At 40.0% G+C, this 22347-nt stretch overlaps 1 pseudogene; it reads right to left on the reverse strand.

The window, feature by feature from the left end:
* Nucleotides 1–848: 848 nt before the first annotated feature.
* Nucleotides 849–21195, reverse strand: LOC105993518 (annotated as a pseudogene).
* Nucleotides 21196–22347: the final 1152 nt, after the last annotated feature.

Below are 22347 nucleotides of genomic sequence, written 5' to 3' on the forward strand. Positions count from 1 at the left end.
GGCCAGGTCTGTGTGTGAAGCAGAGGACTCTGACATGCTGAGCTACATACCCTTGGCCCTTGGCATGCTTGGAGGTCATTGCTAAAAATAGTTTCAAAACATTGTAAAAAATGTGTCCAGAAGAAATCAGAGAAGTGTTTAGTGATGTGTGGCACAAAATGAGGATACGATGGAAATAGTTAAAGGACAGAGAAGCAGAAAGCTAGGAAATGCAGCCTCTCAAAGACTCTCATTGCACTATTCGAGAAAAATCTGAAAGAGATTTTTCTGTTATCACTCCCATGTGCTTTATAGCATAACTTTTTAAAATCATAACTGACCATTAATAGCATTCCAGAAAATGTTTCATTTTTTAAACAATCACAGATAAACACAATGTACTTTAATCACCATTTTAGAAGCCAAATAATAGAAACATTCAGTTATTGTTTATTTGTGGGAGTGTATGGATTGTGTTGGCCAAAAGGTACAACATTTCAGCTAGAAAAGAACAGGTTCAAAAAATGTATTGTCCCAACATGGTGACTATAGTTAATAATGAGATATTATATTTTTTAAAACGATAAAAAACATATGGGAGAAAATGAGGGAGTGGATGACACTGTTCAAAAAGAAATATACTCATCACCTGACTTGTGTAACTGTAACCCCTCTGTACATCACCTTAACAATAGAAATTTTTTTTAAATAATGAAAAGAGTAAAAATGATGAGGGAATGCATGTGTTCACTCTAGTAATTCCATAATATGTACATATCTTAAAATGCCCTACTGTATATTGTAAATGCATACAATCTTTTTAAACTATGTTTTTTTAAAGGCAATTTTATAGCGTTATTGGACACTCACTAGTTCCCAGCCACATTGACTGTCTATAGATTTTTGAAGGTGGGGACACAGGTCACCAGAGTATAGAGGTTGTTTGGTGAGTCTTCATCCTCATTGAGTTTTCTAGATAGCCATAGGTGGATCCGATAGGGGACATTCCTTATTCCTTTGGCCCAGACAGCTTTGTTGAGCCTGGTATCGATGTGCATATCTGGAGTCCCCATCTTCTTCATGGCAAACTTCCAGATCTCCTTGAGTACATGAGGAACACACTTCTTCAAGCCCGCTCCATGCTCTCGTGAATGTTGATGGTGTATTCTCGGGTCACCACCTTGTTGATGGCAGAACGGCCCTTCTTGTCTCACTACCCTTCTTAGTGAGAGCAATCCTGTGGGGTCCAACTTGGAAAGGCTTTAATCATGTTTTTAAAAAGATTTACTTACAATGACAGCCTGAAATACTTTCACCTATCAGGACATTGCTGCATGTTTTACCTCTAAATCAACTCAGGAAACCTGGAAATTGACAAGGTATAAAATGGGGAAGATTCACACATTTTCTTACTATTTAGTAATGAAAACATAGTCCCTGAATTTCTTTAGGTAACTCATCTAATTTTCATTACAATGGCCTGGAAGGTGATGAGAAAAACATACTCTACTTGAATAAACTCTGTGAGAAAATAAACTATATTTGAATAAACTCAGTCTCTTTAGATGAATAACCAATAAGTCAGAAGTTCCAATAGCTTCATTCCAACATGGCTATTAAGGAAGAGTGGCTTCTAGGCTCTCATGATGGAAGGAAAGCAGGTGTTTGGTGACTTTATTTCTACATCCTGCATCCTTTCTGCCATTATTTGCTCTTCTGTGTCCATATAGGCTAAGCCCTGGAATGACTGTCTCCCAGGCTTCTTTGCTAGGTGGCATCTGTTGGTCTGTTTAGTAGGAGGCACCAGAAAGCTGGCTTTTGGAGGGTGAAAGCAGGGGACATTTCTCCCCTACGTTCTCCCTGGCACCATATCTCTGGTAATGTGCACTTCCACTATGTCAGGCCAGCATGAGGCTGGCTCTCTGTGGGGTAAGGTCTCTTTAGCTCTAGGGAAAGGAACAGCTTCTGGAAGTTGCTAGTGTCTCAGGTACCTCCTCATTGTTTTCTACTCAACTCCTCTATCCAAGCTCTGGAAGTAATCTCTTTAGTGGGATCCTTCATCTGAGCCACCTCAGTTCACTGACAACACTTGCTTCAAGGTGTCCTTGAATTGACCACCTGGGTAACAGTTTTTCCTTGGCTACAATTTGTTCTCTTTCCTTTGTGAATAAAACCCAGTGAACTTGAGATTGTTCACTCACTGAGGAATTTGTTGTTCTGTTGGTGACTAGAACTATCTGGCTCTATAGACTCCCAGAGCATCTATACTGCCTTAGCTCTGAGCAGCTGTTCCTGACCCTCCTGAACCTAGATAACTCAGTGATCTCTGCTTCCTTTTCCCAGGGCTACTGCTTCAAAAAGAGAGCTTGGAATTTAGAATTGTCACCACTTGCTTCTCTTTCTTCTTCCCATAATTCCACTAGATGAAAATTCGACCACCTCTAATTTCACTGGTCCTCTTACCTACATTATATTCCTCTCCCCTTTTATCATAGCAGCAACTCTTTTTCTATTTTCCGGCACGATGTCAGAAGGAAAGGGAAAAAATGTAAAGACATACCAACTAATATTGTCACAGCATCAGGCTACACATATTATACAATAGAGAAAGGAATTTAGTTAATGCGTAAGAAGCAGCGATTCTAGCATTGTAATGCTAATAAAGAAATACAGGTATTTCTGGACAAATAGAATATGTGTATTACTTCAAGGCCTCATGTTGTACTACACTGCAAGACAGATGTTAAAAATTACAGAGTGTATGGGAAAAACAGAGGTAGTACAGATTTCTCCAAACCCATAGAATTTGCAACCAGGGCATTATCAATTTTTTTAAAAAAGGCAATCTGAATAAGAATAGTGGTGCAGTTAAATGTCCCCTGTCACATCATGTCATAGTCAAGTGACCCTCGGCAGTCATAAACCCCGGCCGCTGTTTCTTCCTTTGAACTAGCTCAACGAAATGAATAAACCAATCCAACATGTACATTTCTCAATCCAAAAAATGTTAGTGTGGAGAGCAGTTCTTCAGTGTCTTCATCTGTTAATGTCAGCTTCCCATATAGTTTCTTAAAGACACAGATTTGTTTTTAAACCATGTTTTATGGGTTATTGGTTTAAGTATGTGGCTGTATTAGGTCTCACTCAGGGATGCACATCCTATTAATTTTGATAGATGTACAATCCCTCATAGAGTAGCATACAGTCATTACTTACAGGCCGCTTGGATTCTTTGTTGGTCTCAAATCCAAGATAATCCCCAAGTAGCCTCACTTTTGGGTTCCATCTTCCCACAAGGTAGCCGTATTAGGATGGAGCCAAGTTATTCCTCTACCATAAAAGATGGGTGGTGGCTCTCAGGAGGTTGAGATCTGAGGAGTGTAGCTCAAAGCCAGCTCAGGCAGGAAAGTCCATGAGACTCTTACCTCCAATAAACTACTTAGAAAAATCCAGAAGTGGTGCTATGGTTCAAATGGTAGAGTGCTAGTGTTGAGCCAAAGAAGCTTAGGGACAGAGCCCAGGCATAGGGTTCAAGCCCCAGGAATAGCAAGAAAGAAAGAAAGAAAGAAAGAAAGAAAGAAAGAAAGAAAGAAAGAAAGAAAGAAAGAAAGAAAGAAAAAGAAAGAAAGAAAGAAAGGAAGGAAGAAAGAAAGAAGGAAGGAAGGAAAGGAAAGAAAGGAAGAAGGAAGGAAGAAGGAAGGAAGGAGAAAAATAAAGATGGTAGCATAGCCATGGATCTGTATAATGCTTTGTGTTTTCATAAAAGACAATCTATCAAAGCGTCAAAAGTGGCTCCAGAAGATGGGATTTGGGTTTTCATTTCCTCTTTCTGCTTTTCTATATTTTCAAAGTAAGGAAATAACTTGTCTTGATGTCGCCTTGAGAAGCAGTAAGATACAGTGGAATGATACAGAGTGCAGAGTTAGGTGAACTGTGCTGCAGTCTGAGCTCTGTGGCAAAGGATGATTCACCAGAATCCATTAACTTTGGGGTTCTTGGCCTTAGAGAAGACAGAAGGATCTAGTCCTTGTGGGGGTTTATGTGAAGATTCAGAGTCACCACAAATACCTGATCTGTGGTAATCACAACCACCAATATTGAACTCATTTAATGTCTACACCAATCCTGTGAGCTATGTGGCTCTTTCTTTTCACCGCCCTTTCTCATATTTGGAAACCGAGGATCTCATGGGAACAGAGGGGTCTCAAGACTTGCCAGACGCTGCACAGCCACAAGTGTTGGATTAAGAATACAAACCCAGGCAGTTTGGCTCTTAAAGTTTCTATTTTAGACATGAAGTAACAATGTTCCTGGTAATACAGTTCTACTGTCACTAATTCTCCTCCCCAATCACAGACACCTAGTAATTGCTCATTTCCCCTTCCTTTATGATCAAGATGACACACGTCTGTGAATTGCTTTTTAGGGGGAATAGTGGGGGGTTAAAGTCAAAGAAAAACACAGGATTTTTTTCTTTTCTTTTTTAGCTTTTTGCTGGTCTTTTTCAGGGGGGAGAGGGGTTGGTTGTGGGCCTTGGTACTGTCCCTCAGCTCTTCGGCTCAAGACTAGTGCTCTACCACTTGAGCCACAGTGCTACTTCCAGCTTTTTCTGCTTATGTGGTGCTGAGGAATCGAACCCAGGGCCTGATGCATGCAAGGCAAGCACTCTACCGCTGAGCCACCTTCCCAGCTTACAAGATTTTCTTTAAATATTAACTTAAGTATGACTTGTCTTGTGAAGAAGAGCAAGAAAGTAACTACTCAATCATTTTCCTTTTGTTTTATTTTCTTCAATCCCCTTTTGGGACAAGTCTGCTGTATAAACAGATGGCATCTGGCCTCTACTGGAGGACATTTACTGTGGCACCATGAGCCCCAGCACCATGTGGTTTTATAAAATCACCATGCTACCAGGCAACCGATGAAGAAGCATTGTCTATTAATGGGGAAACCCCTTTGAAACACTCGTTTCTACCTTACTGGACATTTAGGGTAAGAACTATAAAGGATACAAGTTTTTAACTATCATTCAATGATTGATAGAAAATTTGATGTTGGCTTTTTTTTGTTTGTTTTAATTTCTGCTGCTTCAGCCCAGAGAAATGTCAAAAATGCCAATTTTATGTCCATCGGTTTTGGAAAACAATGTGTGTCATTTTAAAATACCATTTGACAGGGGAACACATCCATCATCTTTTGTGTACTTAGCTAAGAGAGATGTATTCTAGGTACACCACCCTCGCTTAAAGGAACCATCATTAATCTAGAAGTTGACTAATTCATCTCAACCACTTCTCTTAGGACAAAGCTTGTGGATTTGGCATTCCAACAGGACTAATCACTGATAGCCGTTCCTAGGGGTTGTGAGCTCTCTTTCCTGTAGCTGTTTTAACCAGTATGCTAATGATAGGAAGAAAACATACATATAAAATATTGTGAGCATCAGGACTTGGTAGGCGAGGGTAAGTTTGGATCCCGACCATGAAATCTGATTCTGTGGTTGCCTTCTTAATAGTATCTCTTGAGGTCAGTGGCTTTGAATTCTCCCAATTGTATGGGGTCACTCTGGCAGCATTGACCAAGTAGAAAATATTCAGTCAGGGAACACAATAGCAGAAGTCACCCTCGAAGTGTCTTGCCTTCTATATCATGCAGTTGACACCCAGGCTCCCCACCAAGATGTCACTGTTTGACCAGTTTGCTTTAAAACAGCTTAATTAGCTGAAAAGAAAGCTGTGTCTGAGCATGTTTGTGAGAAAAACACAAAAAGCTCTCTCCTTTCAGAAAACTCATGCTCTATCTTGTCGGAAATTTTTGCTTCTGAAACAAAACAACATTCCTTTCATACACCATCAAGTCCTTGACAACAAATTTTCCTGGATAGAGGAATAACTGAATCAGAGCTGTGTCTTTGTTGCTGTTTAGGTTCATGTTGTATAGATCCGGGTCTGGTTTGAGATGCACACAGATGCTTACTAAAGGGATTCTTGCCCAAAACAAATATGTTTAGTTCTTTAACCAGCAAGACCCAAAAACTGGCGTGGAGGCTTTGTGGAAATGTGGCTAATAGCAAGTAGCCTAAAGGTGAACATTGCAAACAATCTCAACCACTTGGTTCATTTACTTCTGATTTAAAATTTTTTAATCCTTTTTTTTTTTTTTTGGTGCTGGTCCTGGGCCTTGAACTCAGAGCCTGAGCACTGTCTTTGGGCTCTTTCCCTCTCTTCCATCCCACCCACTCTTCCACTTAAGCCTCACCTTTACTTCCAGTTTTTTTTGGCAGTTAGAGATAAGAGTATGACAGATATTTCTGCTTGGGCTGGCTTCAAACTGTGATCCTCAGATCTCAGCCTCCTGAGTAGTTAGGATTATAGGTGTGACCCACCAGTGCTGACCTTAAAAAATAATTTTAAAACATTTCTGAGTTTATGACATGGCTTAAAAAACAACAACTTGCTCTAATATCTCAAAATACACCTGATTCAACATGGTCTACTTACAAAGGTACCTACTACTACCACCAATTATCTCTGAACCTGGAACCCTGCAATGAACATAAGAGTTATATTTAGGGCCCATCTTAATTGTGTGTGTGTGTGTCTGTGTCTGTGTCTGTCTGTCTTTCTGTGTGTCTTTCAGTACTTCCCTCATGTTTGCTATGCAAATACTCTACCACTTGAGCCACACCCCAGCCCTAAATTTTCAATGCAAGAGCAAATCTGCTGCCTAAAAAATGAATCGCACTTCTCCTTTTTGGACTTTCCATGGTTAACTCCATTTTGGAGACACAGGAAATCCGTGCGTTCATTTTCTCAGGCATCATGGCAAGGATTTGTTTTCATTTTAACAGGGCTGGCAGAAACATCTTGAACCCAATGTAAAGCAGTCCCACGGGTAAACCAGAGACTCACGAGAAACAACCATCACCTGCGTCTTACTACCTCCTACTTCAGAAAGCTCTGAGGATTTGTTCTTTTCTTTTTTAAGTTGAAGAACAAAATCTCCTTGGTCCAACTAATAGTCAGTTGTAAAATTCAAATGCTTACAACAATTAACCACTGAAATACGGCCTGGCTGCTCATCCAGTTTCCATAGTCTCGTGTTTAAGAGTTATTATCCCATTGAGTGAATCCATGCCCAGTCAACTCCAATGTATTTTCACAGCTTCGAAGTATATTTAAACACCAAATTCCAGGCAAAGTACATTTGGTTTTTTATTGCTCTGAGTTCCGTAATTTGGTATACTGCTGTAAATAACAGTGTGTGTGTGTGTGCACGTGCATATGCGTGCACTTGTCCAATCTACCTCAAGAACGTCTAAATTGTGTTCTATAAACTCTCTGAAAACGATGGCACCATTTCTAAAGTAACATTGGATTTTAAACTATAACCATATCTCCATTTTTTAAATGAAGAGGATGACTAAATTAGGGAGAAAAGTCTATAATTAGCAATATAAATCTTCCACTGATTTCAGGAGGTCACCAGATGAACTGATGCAGACTTCAGACACATCTGCTCAGTTGGCAACCACTGCCTGGTCCAATGCTGCTCATTGGCTGCTGCTAATCATATGCAAGGCCTCCTGGAAGCTATTTGTTCCTCCCCTGGCTGAAGCTGGGCAGAGCCTGAACGATATTGCATTGCTCAACCAGCAAGGACACTGGCACTGGACTGTGTGCTTCCCTCAATGGGACAACATACTGAGCAGGGCAGGGCCAGCGCATTGTGGCTGTGGGGTGAGCAGCTAGCACCAACTTTGCCTGGCTGGCCAGGAGAAGCAGATTTCTCAGGGCCCTTAGAAGTTTCGCAGGCAGGTGTTGTCAGGAGCTGGTATTTTCCATGGAGAGATTTGTGCCCACAAGGTGGCATCATTGGCATCAACTTTAGAAAGAAGTGCTTAGTTAATCTTCAGAAGTGATGTGCAATGTGGGTAGAGTGAGGCAAAGATGGAATGGCCATTCTTGGATAATGATTCAAACCCTGATGGACTGTGCCTTCTGGTATCTGTAAACAACAGTAAGGAGAATGGCCAAAGGTACTGCTCTAACTATCCAGCTATTGTGCTTCCAAGGCAAGGAGCCAATGTCCAAACACCATGGACAGAACCGGCTATGAATTATTAATAGCCACAAGACACCATACAGTCAGCAGTTGCACTGACCTATTAAATGACTGCAATTGTAAACTGCTGGTGTGTGTGTGTGTGTGTGTGTGCACGTGCACACACACACATGCGCGCGCACACGTGCTGGTACTGGGTCTTGAACTCAGGGCCTGCGCACTGTCCCTTAGCTTTTTTTGCTCAGAGCTGGCATTCTGTTATTTGATCCACATTTCCACTTTTGGCTTTTTGCTGGTGAATTGGAGCTCAGCATCCATGGACTTTCTTGCTGAGGCTGGCTTCAAACCATGATGCTCAGATCTCAGCTTTCTCAGTAGCTAGGATTACAGGTGTGAGCCACTACTGCCTGGCAAACTACTAGTATTCTTAGCTAATGATAAATACTTCTGAGATTCCAGGCTGTGCTTAAACCCTGCAACCGCAAGTGTTCTAACTAACAACTGGGACAACAGACACTTCTTCCTGTCTACAAAATGTTGCAATATATTGTCTATATTTTTAGTAACACAGAAGAACAAGATTTTTGAGTCTCTTGCCTCAATAAAGGGTGGGGAGGCAAAATGTAAATTGCTCATGATTGTCTTCATGTTCCTTTTCTGATACTCATCCCTTGATGTTTCTTTTCCATTAACTATTGATAATTTCTATTTGTCTGTTAAAGTTTCTTCTGATGATGTAAGATGGATAGCTTCATGGAGTTATGCAGATATCCACCTAAGGAATAATTCCTTGCATTTCTAAAGTAATGCACGTGAAGAGATCCCTCAGCTATAGCTTATTCTTTGTTGGTAACTGGTTGGTGCGCTTGATGTTTATAGGTTTACATCACCTGCTTTTAAAGAAGCACATGTCTGCTTTATAATGCAGCTTAGTCTAACTGAAATTGATCAGCATGCTGATCCAGCTCTGAGGGCAGAGTAGATGGGGGTTGCACTTGAGAGCACACTGACTGGGGGGAGGAAGGGGTGGGGTATAGGAGGTCTGGGAAAGCATGGAGCCCTCCCAACAGCAGAGGCCCCAGAGCCTGGGCCTGATCCCTGGCTGGGCATCCACTAAGGGAAGCCTGCAGGGCTTTTGTACTTTGACACCATTCAAGCAGCAGAGAAAAGGAAGAGAATAAAAAAGATCTACTATTTTTTTAAGCTACCCTTAACGTTTTACTATGTTATTTGACTCCTGTTCCATCTTCTCCCATTTTCATCTTTCTAGAAACTTAAAAGAGTTAAACAAGACAATAGATCTATTGCGTACTGCTAGTGTCCACATCTTCAGCTATCTGGCTTCAAGTCAAGAATGACTTGAACATCTTTAATTAGGTACTTTACTAAGAAATCTCTTTCTACCACAACCCATGTCACCCGGGAACCTTTGCCCATGCCAATAAAATGCATAACTTTGTGAACTTGCAGAGTTGTTTACCCCATAAGAATCTCAGCTTGATCAATCTTGACCTAAGAATATAACCTTATGAAATGATTATAGGATAGTTAGATGTTTAAAAGATTTTAAAGGAAAATTTTAGCGAGCTATTAGTGTTAAATTGTGATGATTGTTAAATTTATGTTCATTTATTCACTAGCGAAACCAATAGTTCCACTAAATATCTATTCATGACTATGTAGCAATGGTAGAAATATTAGAAATATTAGATATTAGATATTTTTCAAATATCCCTATGCAGAACACTTAACCTCCAAGGATGATTCTAAACTATATGGTCCAATTTGATAATCATTTGAATAAAATATATATGATACAGTAAATTGGAAAACTCAGAGGGTCAATTGACAGCTACAAAAGTCAGCAAAATACAACAAAACTTATTTATGTATATAAGAGATTTTACTTCCTTATTACCAACAAAAGATGCACATATGTATTTACCTAACTTCATCTCAAATAAAAGGAATCAGATTTTTATTATCTTTGTTGCTTAGATTTCTTTAGATTTTTCAAGCCACTGAAAAAAAGCCAGCTGTATAAAGGACAGAAGGCCTTTCTCCCAGAGAACTGAGCAGAAAACCACCACCAGGCACATGATGAGGTTAGCTGAGCAGGTGGCTCAGAAATGGGAATCACAGGAGCCTGTGGTGTGTTGTCTGTGAAGTCATAGTCATATGCAACATCCTGGTCATCTCCGGGAACTCTGAGAACCTGGGAGACAGGCAGGCTCCTCCCCAGTGAAGTTGATGGTCCCAGACAATGTTGAGGCATCTCAGGCGTTCGGGTGAGTGGTTTGACTTTATAGTCTTTCCTGAGTTCCCCCTTTGCCCCCAATCCCTCCGATACCACATTTGGCTCTCCTTGAAACTCCCAGGATAGTCTCACTTCCTTCACCCCTTCTTGGGGTTTTCTGCAAAAAGAGGTCCATATCTAAATCCCCTTACTTCTTCTTTGTGGGAGGGAACCACACAGGTGATGGACAAATGGTTTGCCAATCTAGGAACACACCTGGGAACGGAACAGATATCAGGAACCATCTCGGCATCCTTTTGATGCCCTTTCTCCCCTATATGGACAGGGGAAGATGGACACTCCCTCCAAAAAATGTTTTTTGATAAATCCAAAGTCAAAGAGACACAGGTAAAATAGCCTACTAATTGAGTAACGAAAGCCCACCAAAGACAATGCGAATGTGAAATTTCTTTCCATGTAGGCAATCACTCTTTGGTCGACGTGTGCTGAAGTCACTATGCTTGGCACAAATGCAGAGTCTTCTTTGGTAGCATGGAGATAAATACTGTGCTGAAATGCCCTTGGCAATATCTCCTGTATTTTATCTGGGGAAAAAAAAGAGTGGAATAGGAATCACCTGTCATATCCCTTGTCTGAAGCACAATAAAAAAGGTCTTATTCTGTTTTAATCTCAATCTTTAGAAAGGTAAGAGTTAGATGAAGAACTGCCTGGAGCATACAGAGCAAGCTCCATAATTAAAAATAAATTTGAAGCTTTAAAATATAAAGTTTTCTAATACAAACTAACTGGCATCCTTCCAGAAAGAAAAGGAAAGTCATGACATAATGATAACCAAGTATAAAGTCTATCTAAAGTTCTGTAATTTCCCAAGCGATCATCTCCTGGATCTTTTTATGAAAATGTTTCTTTCACACCAGTGCAACCTCTCACAATAAGCCTGGATTTCTAGTCAAAACGTTTGTCTGCTGTGATGTTGACAGCCTCCCAGTGGGGTGGGGTCATATAACAGCACTGCAGGCATCCAAGGGACACCGGTTCTCGACCCCTATGTCAACCTCCAAAGTTCCCAGGGTCGGGTCAGCATCCTAAGGACGCCTGTGGTCTCATTCTGGGACACCTCTGAGCTATCCCACAGAAGAGAGGCATTCTTTACCAAGAGTTCCCAGCCCTGGTTTGTGGTTTGCTTTGTAGAGGGTCACTGTGGTGCATGAAAACAGAAATGACTGGGAGTGGAGGTTGAGGCAGCCACTGTCAAATCATCAAGAAGGCCGGAAAAGACAGGCCTGCTCTCTGGTACAGCCTTGGTACATGGGAATTATGGATTCATCCTGGAGGAGTTAGAGACAGAAGGAAAGGATGTCTTCTCTATGCCTCCCTTACAGAGGCCCCAGGATCACACACATGGCACACTCTCATGGTGGCCTTTTATATTTTAGTCGTTTAGGATATTCTGTGTTATAATCTTTAAGGGACATGCAAAGGATTACATTATTGTTCCACTCTTCTAGGATCAGCCTGAAGAAACCTTGAGTTCCAGGAAGCAGTAAAGTAAGCAAGAGGCTACTGTCTTCAAGCTACACATTATTGTTTCTGAATAACAGGCTCAAATCCTCATGGTCTCTTAGATTGGATACATTTTCCTAGTCACAAGAAACACTGAAGAAGAGTGAGCAGAACTGTTAAGGCACACATGATGTGACAGCTGGCATTCTTCCAGAGAGAAAAGGAAATCCTTGGCATAATTATAACCAGTTATAAACCTTCATAAAAAATGCTTGTAAGATGATGGTTAAGTGACCAGAAAAAATTTAAATTATATAACTATATCCAATATTTTCTACTTAAGCAGGTACATATGTGAAATATAAATTTAGAGTAAATATCCATCAAAAATGGAGTTGGAGAAGTAGCTTATTGTATAAGCAGTGAAGTTTACATTGTGTAAAATTGGCTCAGATTGAACAGATTAATCTCTAAAGGTAAACTATATACTTGGGGGCATATGACTGGAAATTTTTAGTAGCTGATTTTCAGAGTAGGTTGGTTTACGTATAGTTACTAAAAAGGACATAGTAACTAGCCTACTAAGTGGTGTAGAAATAAGTCTATAGTTGGGAGGCTCATTTTTAAGACAGAAAAAAGAATGCATCTTTTTTTATAAGAGCAAATACTTGTCTTCCTAGGCTGTCAATAGGCTTGGCTCTCTTACTCATTGGAGGCATCAATCCTACCTCAAGAAGAAAGGTTTCCAGGAGTAAAGGTAACCGCACCAGGGCTAATTTCAGTTTCTAGTTCTAAAAACTTTCAAAAGACCATTTAAAGCATGTTGCTTAAAAATAGAATGGCTAAAGATTAAAAGTTGGTGCAAGTCTCTATTCTAATTATCTATCATGCAATGGATGAAGTACATAAAAGAAAGACAAAATTCTTTCAGAAAATATTGGAGCCTGCTATGTTTTTGCACTATTTGGGGCCAGTTGTGGTGGTATATTCTGGAAATCCTAACTACAAGAGAGGCACAGGTAGGAAAAATCAAGGACTGAGTCAAGGCTGAGCAAAAGTGTAAGACTCAAGGTAAAAGTCTTACACTAAGTAAGTCTTGCACAAAGTAAGAGTCGGGTGCATGGTCGAAGTGTCAGAGCACTTGCCTACAGGCACAAGGTCCTGAATTCAAACGTCAGCACTGCTAAATAAATAAGAATTGCATTTTTTTTTGTTCTGGAATGTGAGGCACGGTCTCTTCAAATGTGTAAATTCTGTTAATCTTGTGGTGGTCAGCTACCTATTCAGGTTCATGTAACATACATTTCCTATTCTAATTCTGATGGTTTTCTTGGAATCTTGGAAATCCATGTATAAATTGATTGCAATATACGTACTTACTCAGGCAGAATAAAGACATAGTTGTCTGTCAGAACCATCTACCGATTCCAGCTCTTGGCTTAAAATGTGAAATCTGGTTGTCATGCATGATCTAGTTAGTTTATGGGAGAAATGGATGCATAGATTGGGTCTAGGAGCAATGTGAACACGAGACATCAAACAATTTTTAACTTACAAGACTGAGAATATATCTCAAGAGAAAACTCTAACCTGCAAAAATTAGAAAATACATCATTTTGAAAATAGTAATAGCATGAAAATAACAAGCTAGTGTATTTAAAAAGCTAGCAAAATATGAACCTAAAACATTTACCACCATGACTTTAACATGGACACTATATATCAAATCCTTAAATTTTCCAGGCATGTCTGTGTTATTTCCAGATGGCCTATGATGCTCCTTCTTTGTGTCAGTGTTCCCTAGAATTCCTAATAATCAGTCCCTGCACAGCCCGGAAGAAAGACCGTGTGGGCACAGACATTTATTTTGTGTCTAGAGGTACCCTGAGAAGCTCACCTGCTTTGGACTTTTGGAGTGAAAAGATATATCCACTTCCCAAAGGTAATTGAAGCATAAATGAAACCAAAAATTTAGATCCAATCCCTAATGTCTATTTCTATGTGTCAGGTTTAGCCAATTGCTCCTATACACCCAATAATGAAGCATGGTAAAAGGCAAAGAAAGGAGACTTACTACATGGCACCAGAGGCCATGAAAGATGGCATGTCAGCCTATCTTTGGCAATCTTCTCATGAAAGACATGAATTATAGTTTAAATAGATGAAGAACTGGGGGAAGGGGGTGAAAGATATGCATAAACAGTTCTGGTCTCAGGCATGTTCCAAGATGGCCTGATAGTCCAAAGTCTCAGGATTGGTCAGGAGAAAGCTTGTTACAATTAAGAGTCATTAGTGCCTGTCAAGTGGTCTAGTCTCCTGTTTGTCCTTTCCAAGGTGGCTGAAAAGTGACTGTAGAAAAGAATGAATGGCTTGGTTCAAAGGACATAGATAAAAATTAATTCATGATCCCAAGGAAGTAGGACTTTTCAGCAAATGCAGCTTCGAAGTACTTGTTACAAAAGGAGTTGAGGAACATGGGAAAGGAAAACACAGGAGGCCCAGAATAGACTTTAGACATTTTTCTGTGTTTGTGTTAATACGAATCTGTTTGATCATACTATTTCGTGAGAGGTGTTATTTTTAAATCTGCTTATGGAAGAGACATTTGTAAAATGGAGGTAATAACTCCATCTTACAGGTATGTGGCAAGAGTTAAAAGAATGGACATGTGTGAAGCTCCATGCCTATGTTACATCAATGTAATAATGTGGCATAAATAACATTTGCAAGAAAGACAGAAACCATTTAGCTATTTAAAAAAAAACATGACTTTTTATTTAGAGGGAACCATGAAAATAGACTTGTGGGCTAGGAGTGTAGAACAGAAGAGGAACATGTGCTTAGTATGTACAAGGCCATGAGTTTAATAAATGCCTATATATTGCATTCATATGTATATATATGGGTATATATGTATAAAACCTACCTAATGAAAACAAAGCCCTTGACCATGTGTATGATTAATTTCACACTAGCAGCCATGTCTCTTCAGCCTCAGATTGGGCATCTGGTTCTAGGAGCAGAAGAAAGCTTGCTTGCATGTAGGCCCCATAAGATGAAGGAAAGAGGTGATATACTTGGGGAGAAGCAACAGACCACGCAGAAGAGTGTGAGAAAACTAGCTCTGCTGATTTGCTATGAACATCTGCAGAAATAGTTAATGGGCACTGTGTCTAATTCAATCTACCAGGCATATGCATGCCTGTTAGCTTAGGAACTCTGTTCTTCCCCCCTCTGGTGCACCTGTTGCTGGCCTGAACACAGACTTGCCTTCTATCATGTGAAATATCAAAAGGGTGTGAAGGGGAGAAATCTAAGCTTCCTATCTGATTTAATTAAAGACAAGCCTATTACCAGTAGGAGAGAGCCACATTTAGGATTCAACATGCACTGAAAGGCAGGTGGATACTTTAAGACTTCCTGATTCTTCAAACTGTCTGAAAATTTTCACAATTCTGACCAAGATAATCAATTACGGTTGATAGAGATTTGAGAAACAGTAGATTTGAGAAACTGTTCCATTGGGAGAGTAACATATTTAATCTTTTATCAGCCTCTAGTGACTGTCGGACAAATATCAAGTGATATTTGAATATCAAAACAGGCTGTTTTGAGCTGTTTTTTTTCCCCTTGGCTATTCCATAATTGATAAATCTTTCATTTATGTCTGTGACTTGATCCTTACTAGCTAAGACAGACTCTCCTCAATTTAGTCAATGTCATCTAGACCATTGGGTAACTAGGAGGTAAAAATTGCATTGAGGAAGTGCAGAGCCCCGAGATGAATAATGCAGGGGATTCAGTGAATTAGAATATGAGGCTAACAAACAGGAAAATTGTGAGTTGTGTTGTTGACTACACTTCCTGCTGACTCTGTAAAAATGTATATAGTCACTATGATTCATCGATTTTAGATAGGGCTGTGATGCCAAGGAACTATTTCAAATCAAACATCTCCCATGTGTAGTCTAGTGAAGAAAGACTAGGAAACATCTTTGTGGAGGACATTGGAAGAGGATATAGGATGTCGGAAACATAAGCTGTCTCATTTCTTTGTCTTGTGGTCTCTGTTTCCTTTGTTTCCCTACTCTTTCCTCCTGTCCACACATACCTCCTCAGTGACATGTCCAAGATGAATGAGATCACGATGTGAAACAGGTTGGAATTTGGAGTTGTAGAATCTTAAGTTCCAGAATGTTGTGTATGGTGATAATCTTGTATGGAGTTCTGCAGGGACAATACTCCACAGGAGGAAAAACTTTCAGGTAGATGCAAGACATGACTGTTAGGGCAGTGAACTCTCCCCAGCTCCTCCTACTGGGCACCTTCCTGCTTTTCGTTGTCAACTTGCTATCGTTTCAGCTGCATTGAGTTCTGAATGGTGATTGGAACACATTTGCTTCAAGCTTCATATTAATGCTCCATCATTTCAGCATTCTATCACGATGAATTTGAAATTGTATTTTTAACCTATACATCAGGTTTTTATTTTTATTCATGTAATTTATTCAATCAGACCAGTAAATGTCATTTTGTAATGTTTTAAATGACTATATTAGTATATTACTAAGGCACTTGGAAGATCTGTATGGTAGAATAGTAAAAGATTACAATAGTAAGCAAGTATTCCCACTGACATCTCTGCATCATGTCTGAGAAATGTCTTCTCCAACAAGTCCCCCATGGAGTGAAAGCCTGTGTAAACAGATGGACTGCATACTGTGCTTACAGGTCAGTTGAAGGGAGAGCCAAGAGGCTGGCAAGAAATCTTGTAGTCTAGGACCTTCTCATAAGAAAACCTTTAAGGCTTTATTTCAATTCACTGAGGTGAATAGCAGTGGCTTCCACCACAAAGGCAGCCAGCAGCCAAGCATCGAAAGGCCTTGTTAGTAATGATAGCAGAAAAAGCACTGTACCATTTTCCCCAGACTCTTCCCCAGGCCGTGGGAAAGGTGCTCACAAGTGAACCTTAAAACACTATAGAGCAGCAAATGCATAAGCCAACGTCTTTTTTTTTTCTTTCAGGAAAACAAAAGACGTACAATTTGATCTGAGCTCTGGGATTTCACACATCTAAATAAACTTTACAACATGTTCAAATGTATCTCTGGAGAGTCCAATTTTAACATTTTTCATGTTGATTTACTAATAAGAATATCATCGCCTCTGATTTGGCAATCCCGATGCTAATCAACCAGTCAACTATGAATACTTTAGATCCCTTGGAAGATTCTGCCATAGACTAATCAACAATAAATACTTTCTCCCACAGATAGCTATTAGGCAATGGTACATACGTAGTTTCATTATTGGGGGAAGAAGGGGTTTGGAGGACAGGGGATAGGGGATTCTGTTTATTCCCTTAGAAAAAACTCAGGCGTGTAGTCAGGAAATGACTCTTGAATCTTTGGAAAGTGCCTAGTTTATATGAGAAAGCGCAGATGCTTGCTTAACTGTGAGCTTGACATAGCACAAAGCATGTTTCTGAACACAGTGCCCATTGGATCCTCTCTATAACTACATACGGTACAGCTCAAAAGAACTTTGTTCAGGGTCTGGCTAATTTTCTTTTTTTTTCTTTTGCCTCTTCTTTTATTCCCCCCTCCCTGACTATTGTTGGAGTGTCAAATAGGCATCTCTCTCATCTCTCAGATTGATGGCTTCGTCTAGGACTTCCCACATAGACAAGATAAACGAAAGGCGCCCATGGACAGGTATGTAACTGTGGAGACAGCAGCACTGCAGAAGAGGCCTCCTGATCAGAAACAATGTCTGTCCCACAGTCAACTCTCTGGCTCTGCAGTCACCTTTGACATGACTTGCTGAATAGGAGTTTGTTTTCCAATTTCCATGGTTCAGCCATAGGCCATGCAAAGTAAATACTAGTAAACGAGCCACAGTAGGTTCAAAGAAACGTAAGACTAGAACCCCTCCTCTTTTCTAAGACAGTTTGAGAAGCATTCACATGTGAATCAATCTGTTTGGGGTCTTTGAAGTGACTTTGATTAAGAGTTGTAGCCCAATGGCAGCGAACTGGGCGGGGATTGTCAAAAGAATTGGCAGACGCCTAGCCAATGGACTATACCCAGAGTGAACCCCAGGTAATGGCCCTGACACAGAATGCTCTCTGCCTCCAAGAACCAAACTGGAAATTCACTAACCCTCAGATATTTGCCTAGAAGTGGTGTTTAGTTGAAGCACTGAAAATGTGCCACAGATTTTATGTTTCCACTGATTGGCTTTGAAGTAAGCTAATTCACAGTGCATTAGATTTTTTTAGTACTCTTTAATTAGCACACATAAACAGCTTCCTTTATTAAAAAAGGGCAAGCACTTTATTTCTAACAGATATGCTTTATTTATGTCTATGAATAAAATCAAAATACTAATAGTAATAATTAATTCCCTGGACTTTGGGGATCATATACAATCAAAAGCAGTTCATTAAGCTTTTCCTTGATTGTATGAGAAAAGCTCAAATTAATGAATAAATGTGGTACATTTACCAGAATGCAAAAATCTTTTGGAAAAAGAAAATAAATAACACTTCATGGAAAGAGGAAAATTTCTACCTACCTTTGCCTCAATAAAGTCCTGCTTCTTGGCTTTTTGCTTTTCAGCCTAAGTCACTGTACATTTTGGTTACATCTCACTCAAGGTCCAAGTCTAACTCCTTACCTTATGCACTACCACTTACTGCCCATGGCCACAAGCTGTAGAAATGACATCTGTTCTCAAACAACCATCGGTTGGTTTTAGAAGCCAAACAGAAAGGACATATTTGTGATTGCCGTATAGTTGGCATACTGAAAGAAAGAATGAATTTTAGGGGTCAGACCTGGGTCAATTGCCACACCTTAGTCTTAGCATCTGAAAAAAATGGGTACATAATACTTTGTGCTAAGTTGTCAGAAAGACCACAGATACAAAGAGTGAGTTAGCTGGGTGCCAGTGGCTCACACCTGTCATCCTAGCTACTCAGGAGGCTGAGATCACAGTTCAAAGCCAGCCCAGGCAGGAAAGTCCATGAGACTCTTATCTCCAATTAACCACCAGAAAACTGAAAGTGGTGCTGTGGATCAAGTGGTAGAGTGCTAGCCTTGAGCTGAAGAGCACAGGGACAACACCCAAGCCCAGAATTCAAGCTCCACAACTGACAAAAAAAAAAGTGAGTTATAAACTATGTAATTAGATGCTCAGAAATAGCATAAATTGAGGACAATTTTATGATTTTTTTCATCAGATCTGTTGCTGTGGGGGATTTTTTGGAAGGGTACTGTTTTCTTCTTGGGGCAACCCTATATTTTATGTCATGATTTTTTTCATTTCTCTTAGGTCTCATGGCTTTTACAATTAATGACTATGATGAGTTTTGTCTAGAACAGTAACTTAAAATGGATATAAAAAGCAGAACTTCATAATTACTAGCTTAACATGTACTGAGAATAAACATTCTATTGTAGCAGAATTATCTAAGTTGTTGAAGGAATAAGAGATTTATAGCCAACATAAAAAGAATCTCAGTCTTTTTCTATGCTATAGATAGAATTCTGAAAATCATATTTTCCAGTTGTGTTACAATTCTCACAGAGTCATTTCTGGTTGAGACTCTGATCCTTATAATCTATGATGAGAAAGAACAAGTACAGTGGGTCTTAGCAAATTATTATCTAAAACCCTGAAAAACTCTGTTCATGTTATAAGAAAATAGATATGCTAATAGGTTTCTAACCTTTAGAAAATCGAATTTCCCATGTGTTACCTGTATAGTAAGAGTAGCTACTAACGTTCCATGTTAATATAACAAGCTACTTTCAGTTTAGCTGTCAAAGCTTAGGTTCTCTGAGTCTCTTGAGATAAGACTTAGCAGAGTAGGTGGCTGTTGTCCTGGATCCAAATGTTAGTAACTGAAGGTTGACAGTGAATGTATAAAGGTGAGAGAATCTAAGAAACTTGAGACATCTCAGACTGGTACACCAAGAGAAACCATAAGGATACCTATATGCCATAGAAGAGTCCAGAATCACTTCCCTATGCTTTCAGTGCTCATTCTCATCCAATGCATACACTCTCCACCAGGGTCTACCACCAAGAGTGTGTATGCAGACTGTATCAAAGGCTAGTTGGCGCTCCACGAATAAGTCTTCGCTGTAATAAATTAAAAATAACCTCTGTAATTCACCAAACAGTCCTTGTTGGTAGAAACTGATTTAATAAAAATAGGAATTCATCTCTTTTTTATACTTTCGAATGCTAGAGTTTCTTCTACCCACCCTTTATTTTTTAAATTTTCCAAGTGTCCATGAAAAGGACAAAAAAATGATGAAGGAGCACCCTCACTTTATTTATAAGGTAACCAATTCCAGGAAATTCTTCTCTTAACTTGACAGAGACAAGAGCAGGGAAGTATCTAGGAAACAACATTTTAGAGATGAAAGCTAGCTAAGCAAGGATAAGAAGAAAGGGATCCAAAGAAATCACCATTACTCAAGAAGACAAGAAAGGAGATTAAGGAAAGACACTTGTGTGGAGTTCTTCTGCCTTATGATATTCTCCTAAAATCAGACAAAATTTTGCACTGAAGGAGCAAAAAGGAGAGAGCATCTTGGCCAGAAAGAGCCACATCCAGCAGTGACTGTTGATTCTTGATGTTTCTTGATTTTTTTTTCAAAAGTATTTCATGTTGAAGCATCTGTAAACTACCTTCTCCAGTACTGATGAAATCCAATATGGTTCTCTTTCTATGATGTAATGAATCAATAATATACCATATTAATTTGTAGAGCAGCTTTTTCTAGTTTACAAACTCATCCTGTATGTATTATTTCTGCAAAGAGAAATAAACCATATCTTGATGTTACAGATAAGTAACAGGCACAAAATTAGTGGCAGAGGTGTGAATCAAAGCCAGGCCTTTGGTTCTAAACCTAACAAGCCTTCCACCAACTATTATACAAATTAAACATACCAGATATGACCCAGGCCTTGCATAGATCTGTCAAGGATGCCGCCGGGATTGAGTATTCTGAGTTTTCAGAATTGCACAACCTTACCCGAGATGGTGAAAATGGATTCTAAATGTGACTTCAAGAATGGTGCAGGGCCATCAACCTTCAATACTTGAGTGATGGGACACCATTGATTGACACTACTCAGCTTGGACTTCAGAAAGAGTGGGGAAGGACAAGCTAAATCACAATCCAAATTAGTGCAGCTGTTCCTGCAGCAAGAGGAACACAATGTGGTCTTTGACTAACCTTTCAATGCCCTGTGTCGCCGGAGCTCCAAGGGCGGGACCGAGCTGACAGCCGGGAACATGGACCACCACACTGAGACTGACGTGTAAATCACCCTCTGACGGGGGTCCCAAAGCTAGAACAGGAAGTGTCATGTCAGCGCTTTCCCGACCATGTGTCTATGCACTAGAGGCCTCTTCCGGTGCCTCACTCACCTGTGTAAACAAGTGACACATTGCAGGCAGAGTTTATTCCCAAGACTCACTGTTAGTTTTTAAAAACATTCTTTTAAAAGATTTTTTAAAATCATTTAACAATACCTTTCCTGAAAACCCTTCATCTTTCTAGATCCAGAGGGTAGGGTGCAGAGACCATATTTAAGTCACTGTGTAAAGTAGTTTTGAGGTTGTGTGCAATGGCTCACCCCTGACTTCTCAAGTACTTGGGAAGCAGAATAGGGAGGACTGGGTGTGGTGATGAAATGTCTGTAGTCATAGGAGGTGTGGTGGGGGGGGTACAGTCCTTCTATCAGGGTACCCAGACAAATATCACCAAACCTTAGATGAAAAATGAGTGGAGCAAAAAAGGGCTGAGGGCGTGGCTCAAGTATCTTAAGGGACAGAGCACTGACTAGGCAAACACTAAGTTCAAATGTCCAGTACTCCATGTATATGCATGTATGATACCATATCTATGTGTACACACACACACACACACACACACACACACACACAGAGCTGAGAAATAGGGTTTGCTTTAGTTCTCAGTGGGACTACTGTGGGTAACTTACTCTTTACCAATGAACTCATTCTACTTATTGCTTAAAACAATTTTGTGACACTGCTGGGCTTTGCTTTCTGGCACTGCCTGTCTGACTTTCTGCATGCTTTTTCTATCTCCGCTTTCTCTTTATGGACCTTTCTCTTTATGCTTGGCAGAGGACCAGTCTCTTCTTAAGCTTCACTGTTCCACCCTTTGGACCCAACTACTTCCTTAGGCTGTGACCTGCCAAGCTGACCATGCAGAAATTTCTCTCTGCTGCCTCTGAAGCCATCACTCTCCCATCTGCCTCTTCCTGGTGCAGCTCATTTGGCCAGGTCATAGACTCCTGAGATAGTCTATCTGTCTTTGTAATCTATGAACTGGCCATTCATTGCCCTTTCAAGAATGTCACTGATGTTTAGAAATAAAAGTCCAAGCCAGCTACACTGGATGGAAACTTAAAAGCAATGATGAAAGTATTAACCAGGATGATGTGAAACCGAATGTCTTCAATGAAACATTTTGTCTTCTCTGTTTTCATTCCT

Source organism: Dipodomys ordii, unplaced genomic scaffold (genome assembly GCF_000151885.1).
Source record: "Dipodomys ordii isolate 6190 unplaced genomic scaffold, Dord_2.0 Scaffold97, whole genome shotgun sequence".
Taxonomy (NCBI): Eukaryota; Metazoa; Chordata; class Mammalia; order Rodentia; family Heteromyidae; genus Dipodomys; species Dipodomys ordii.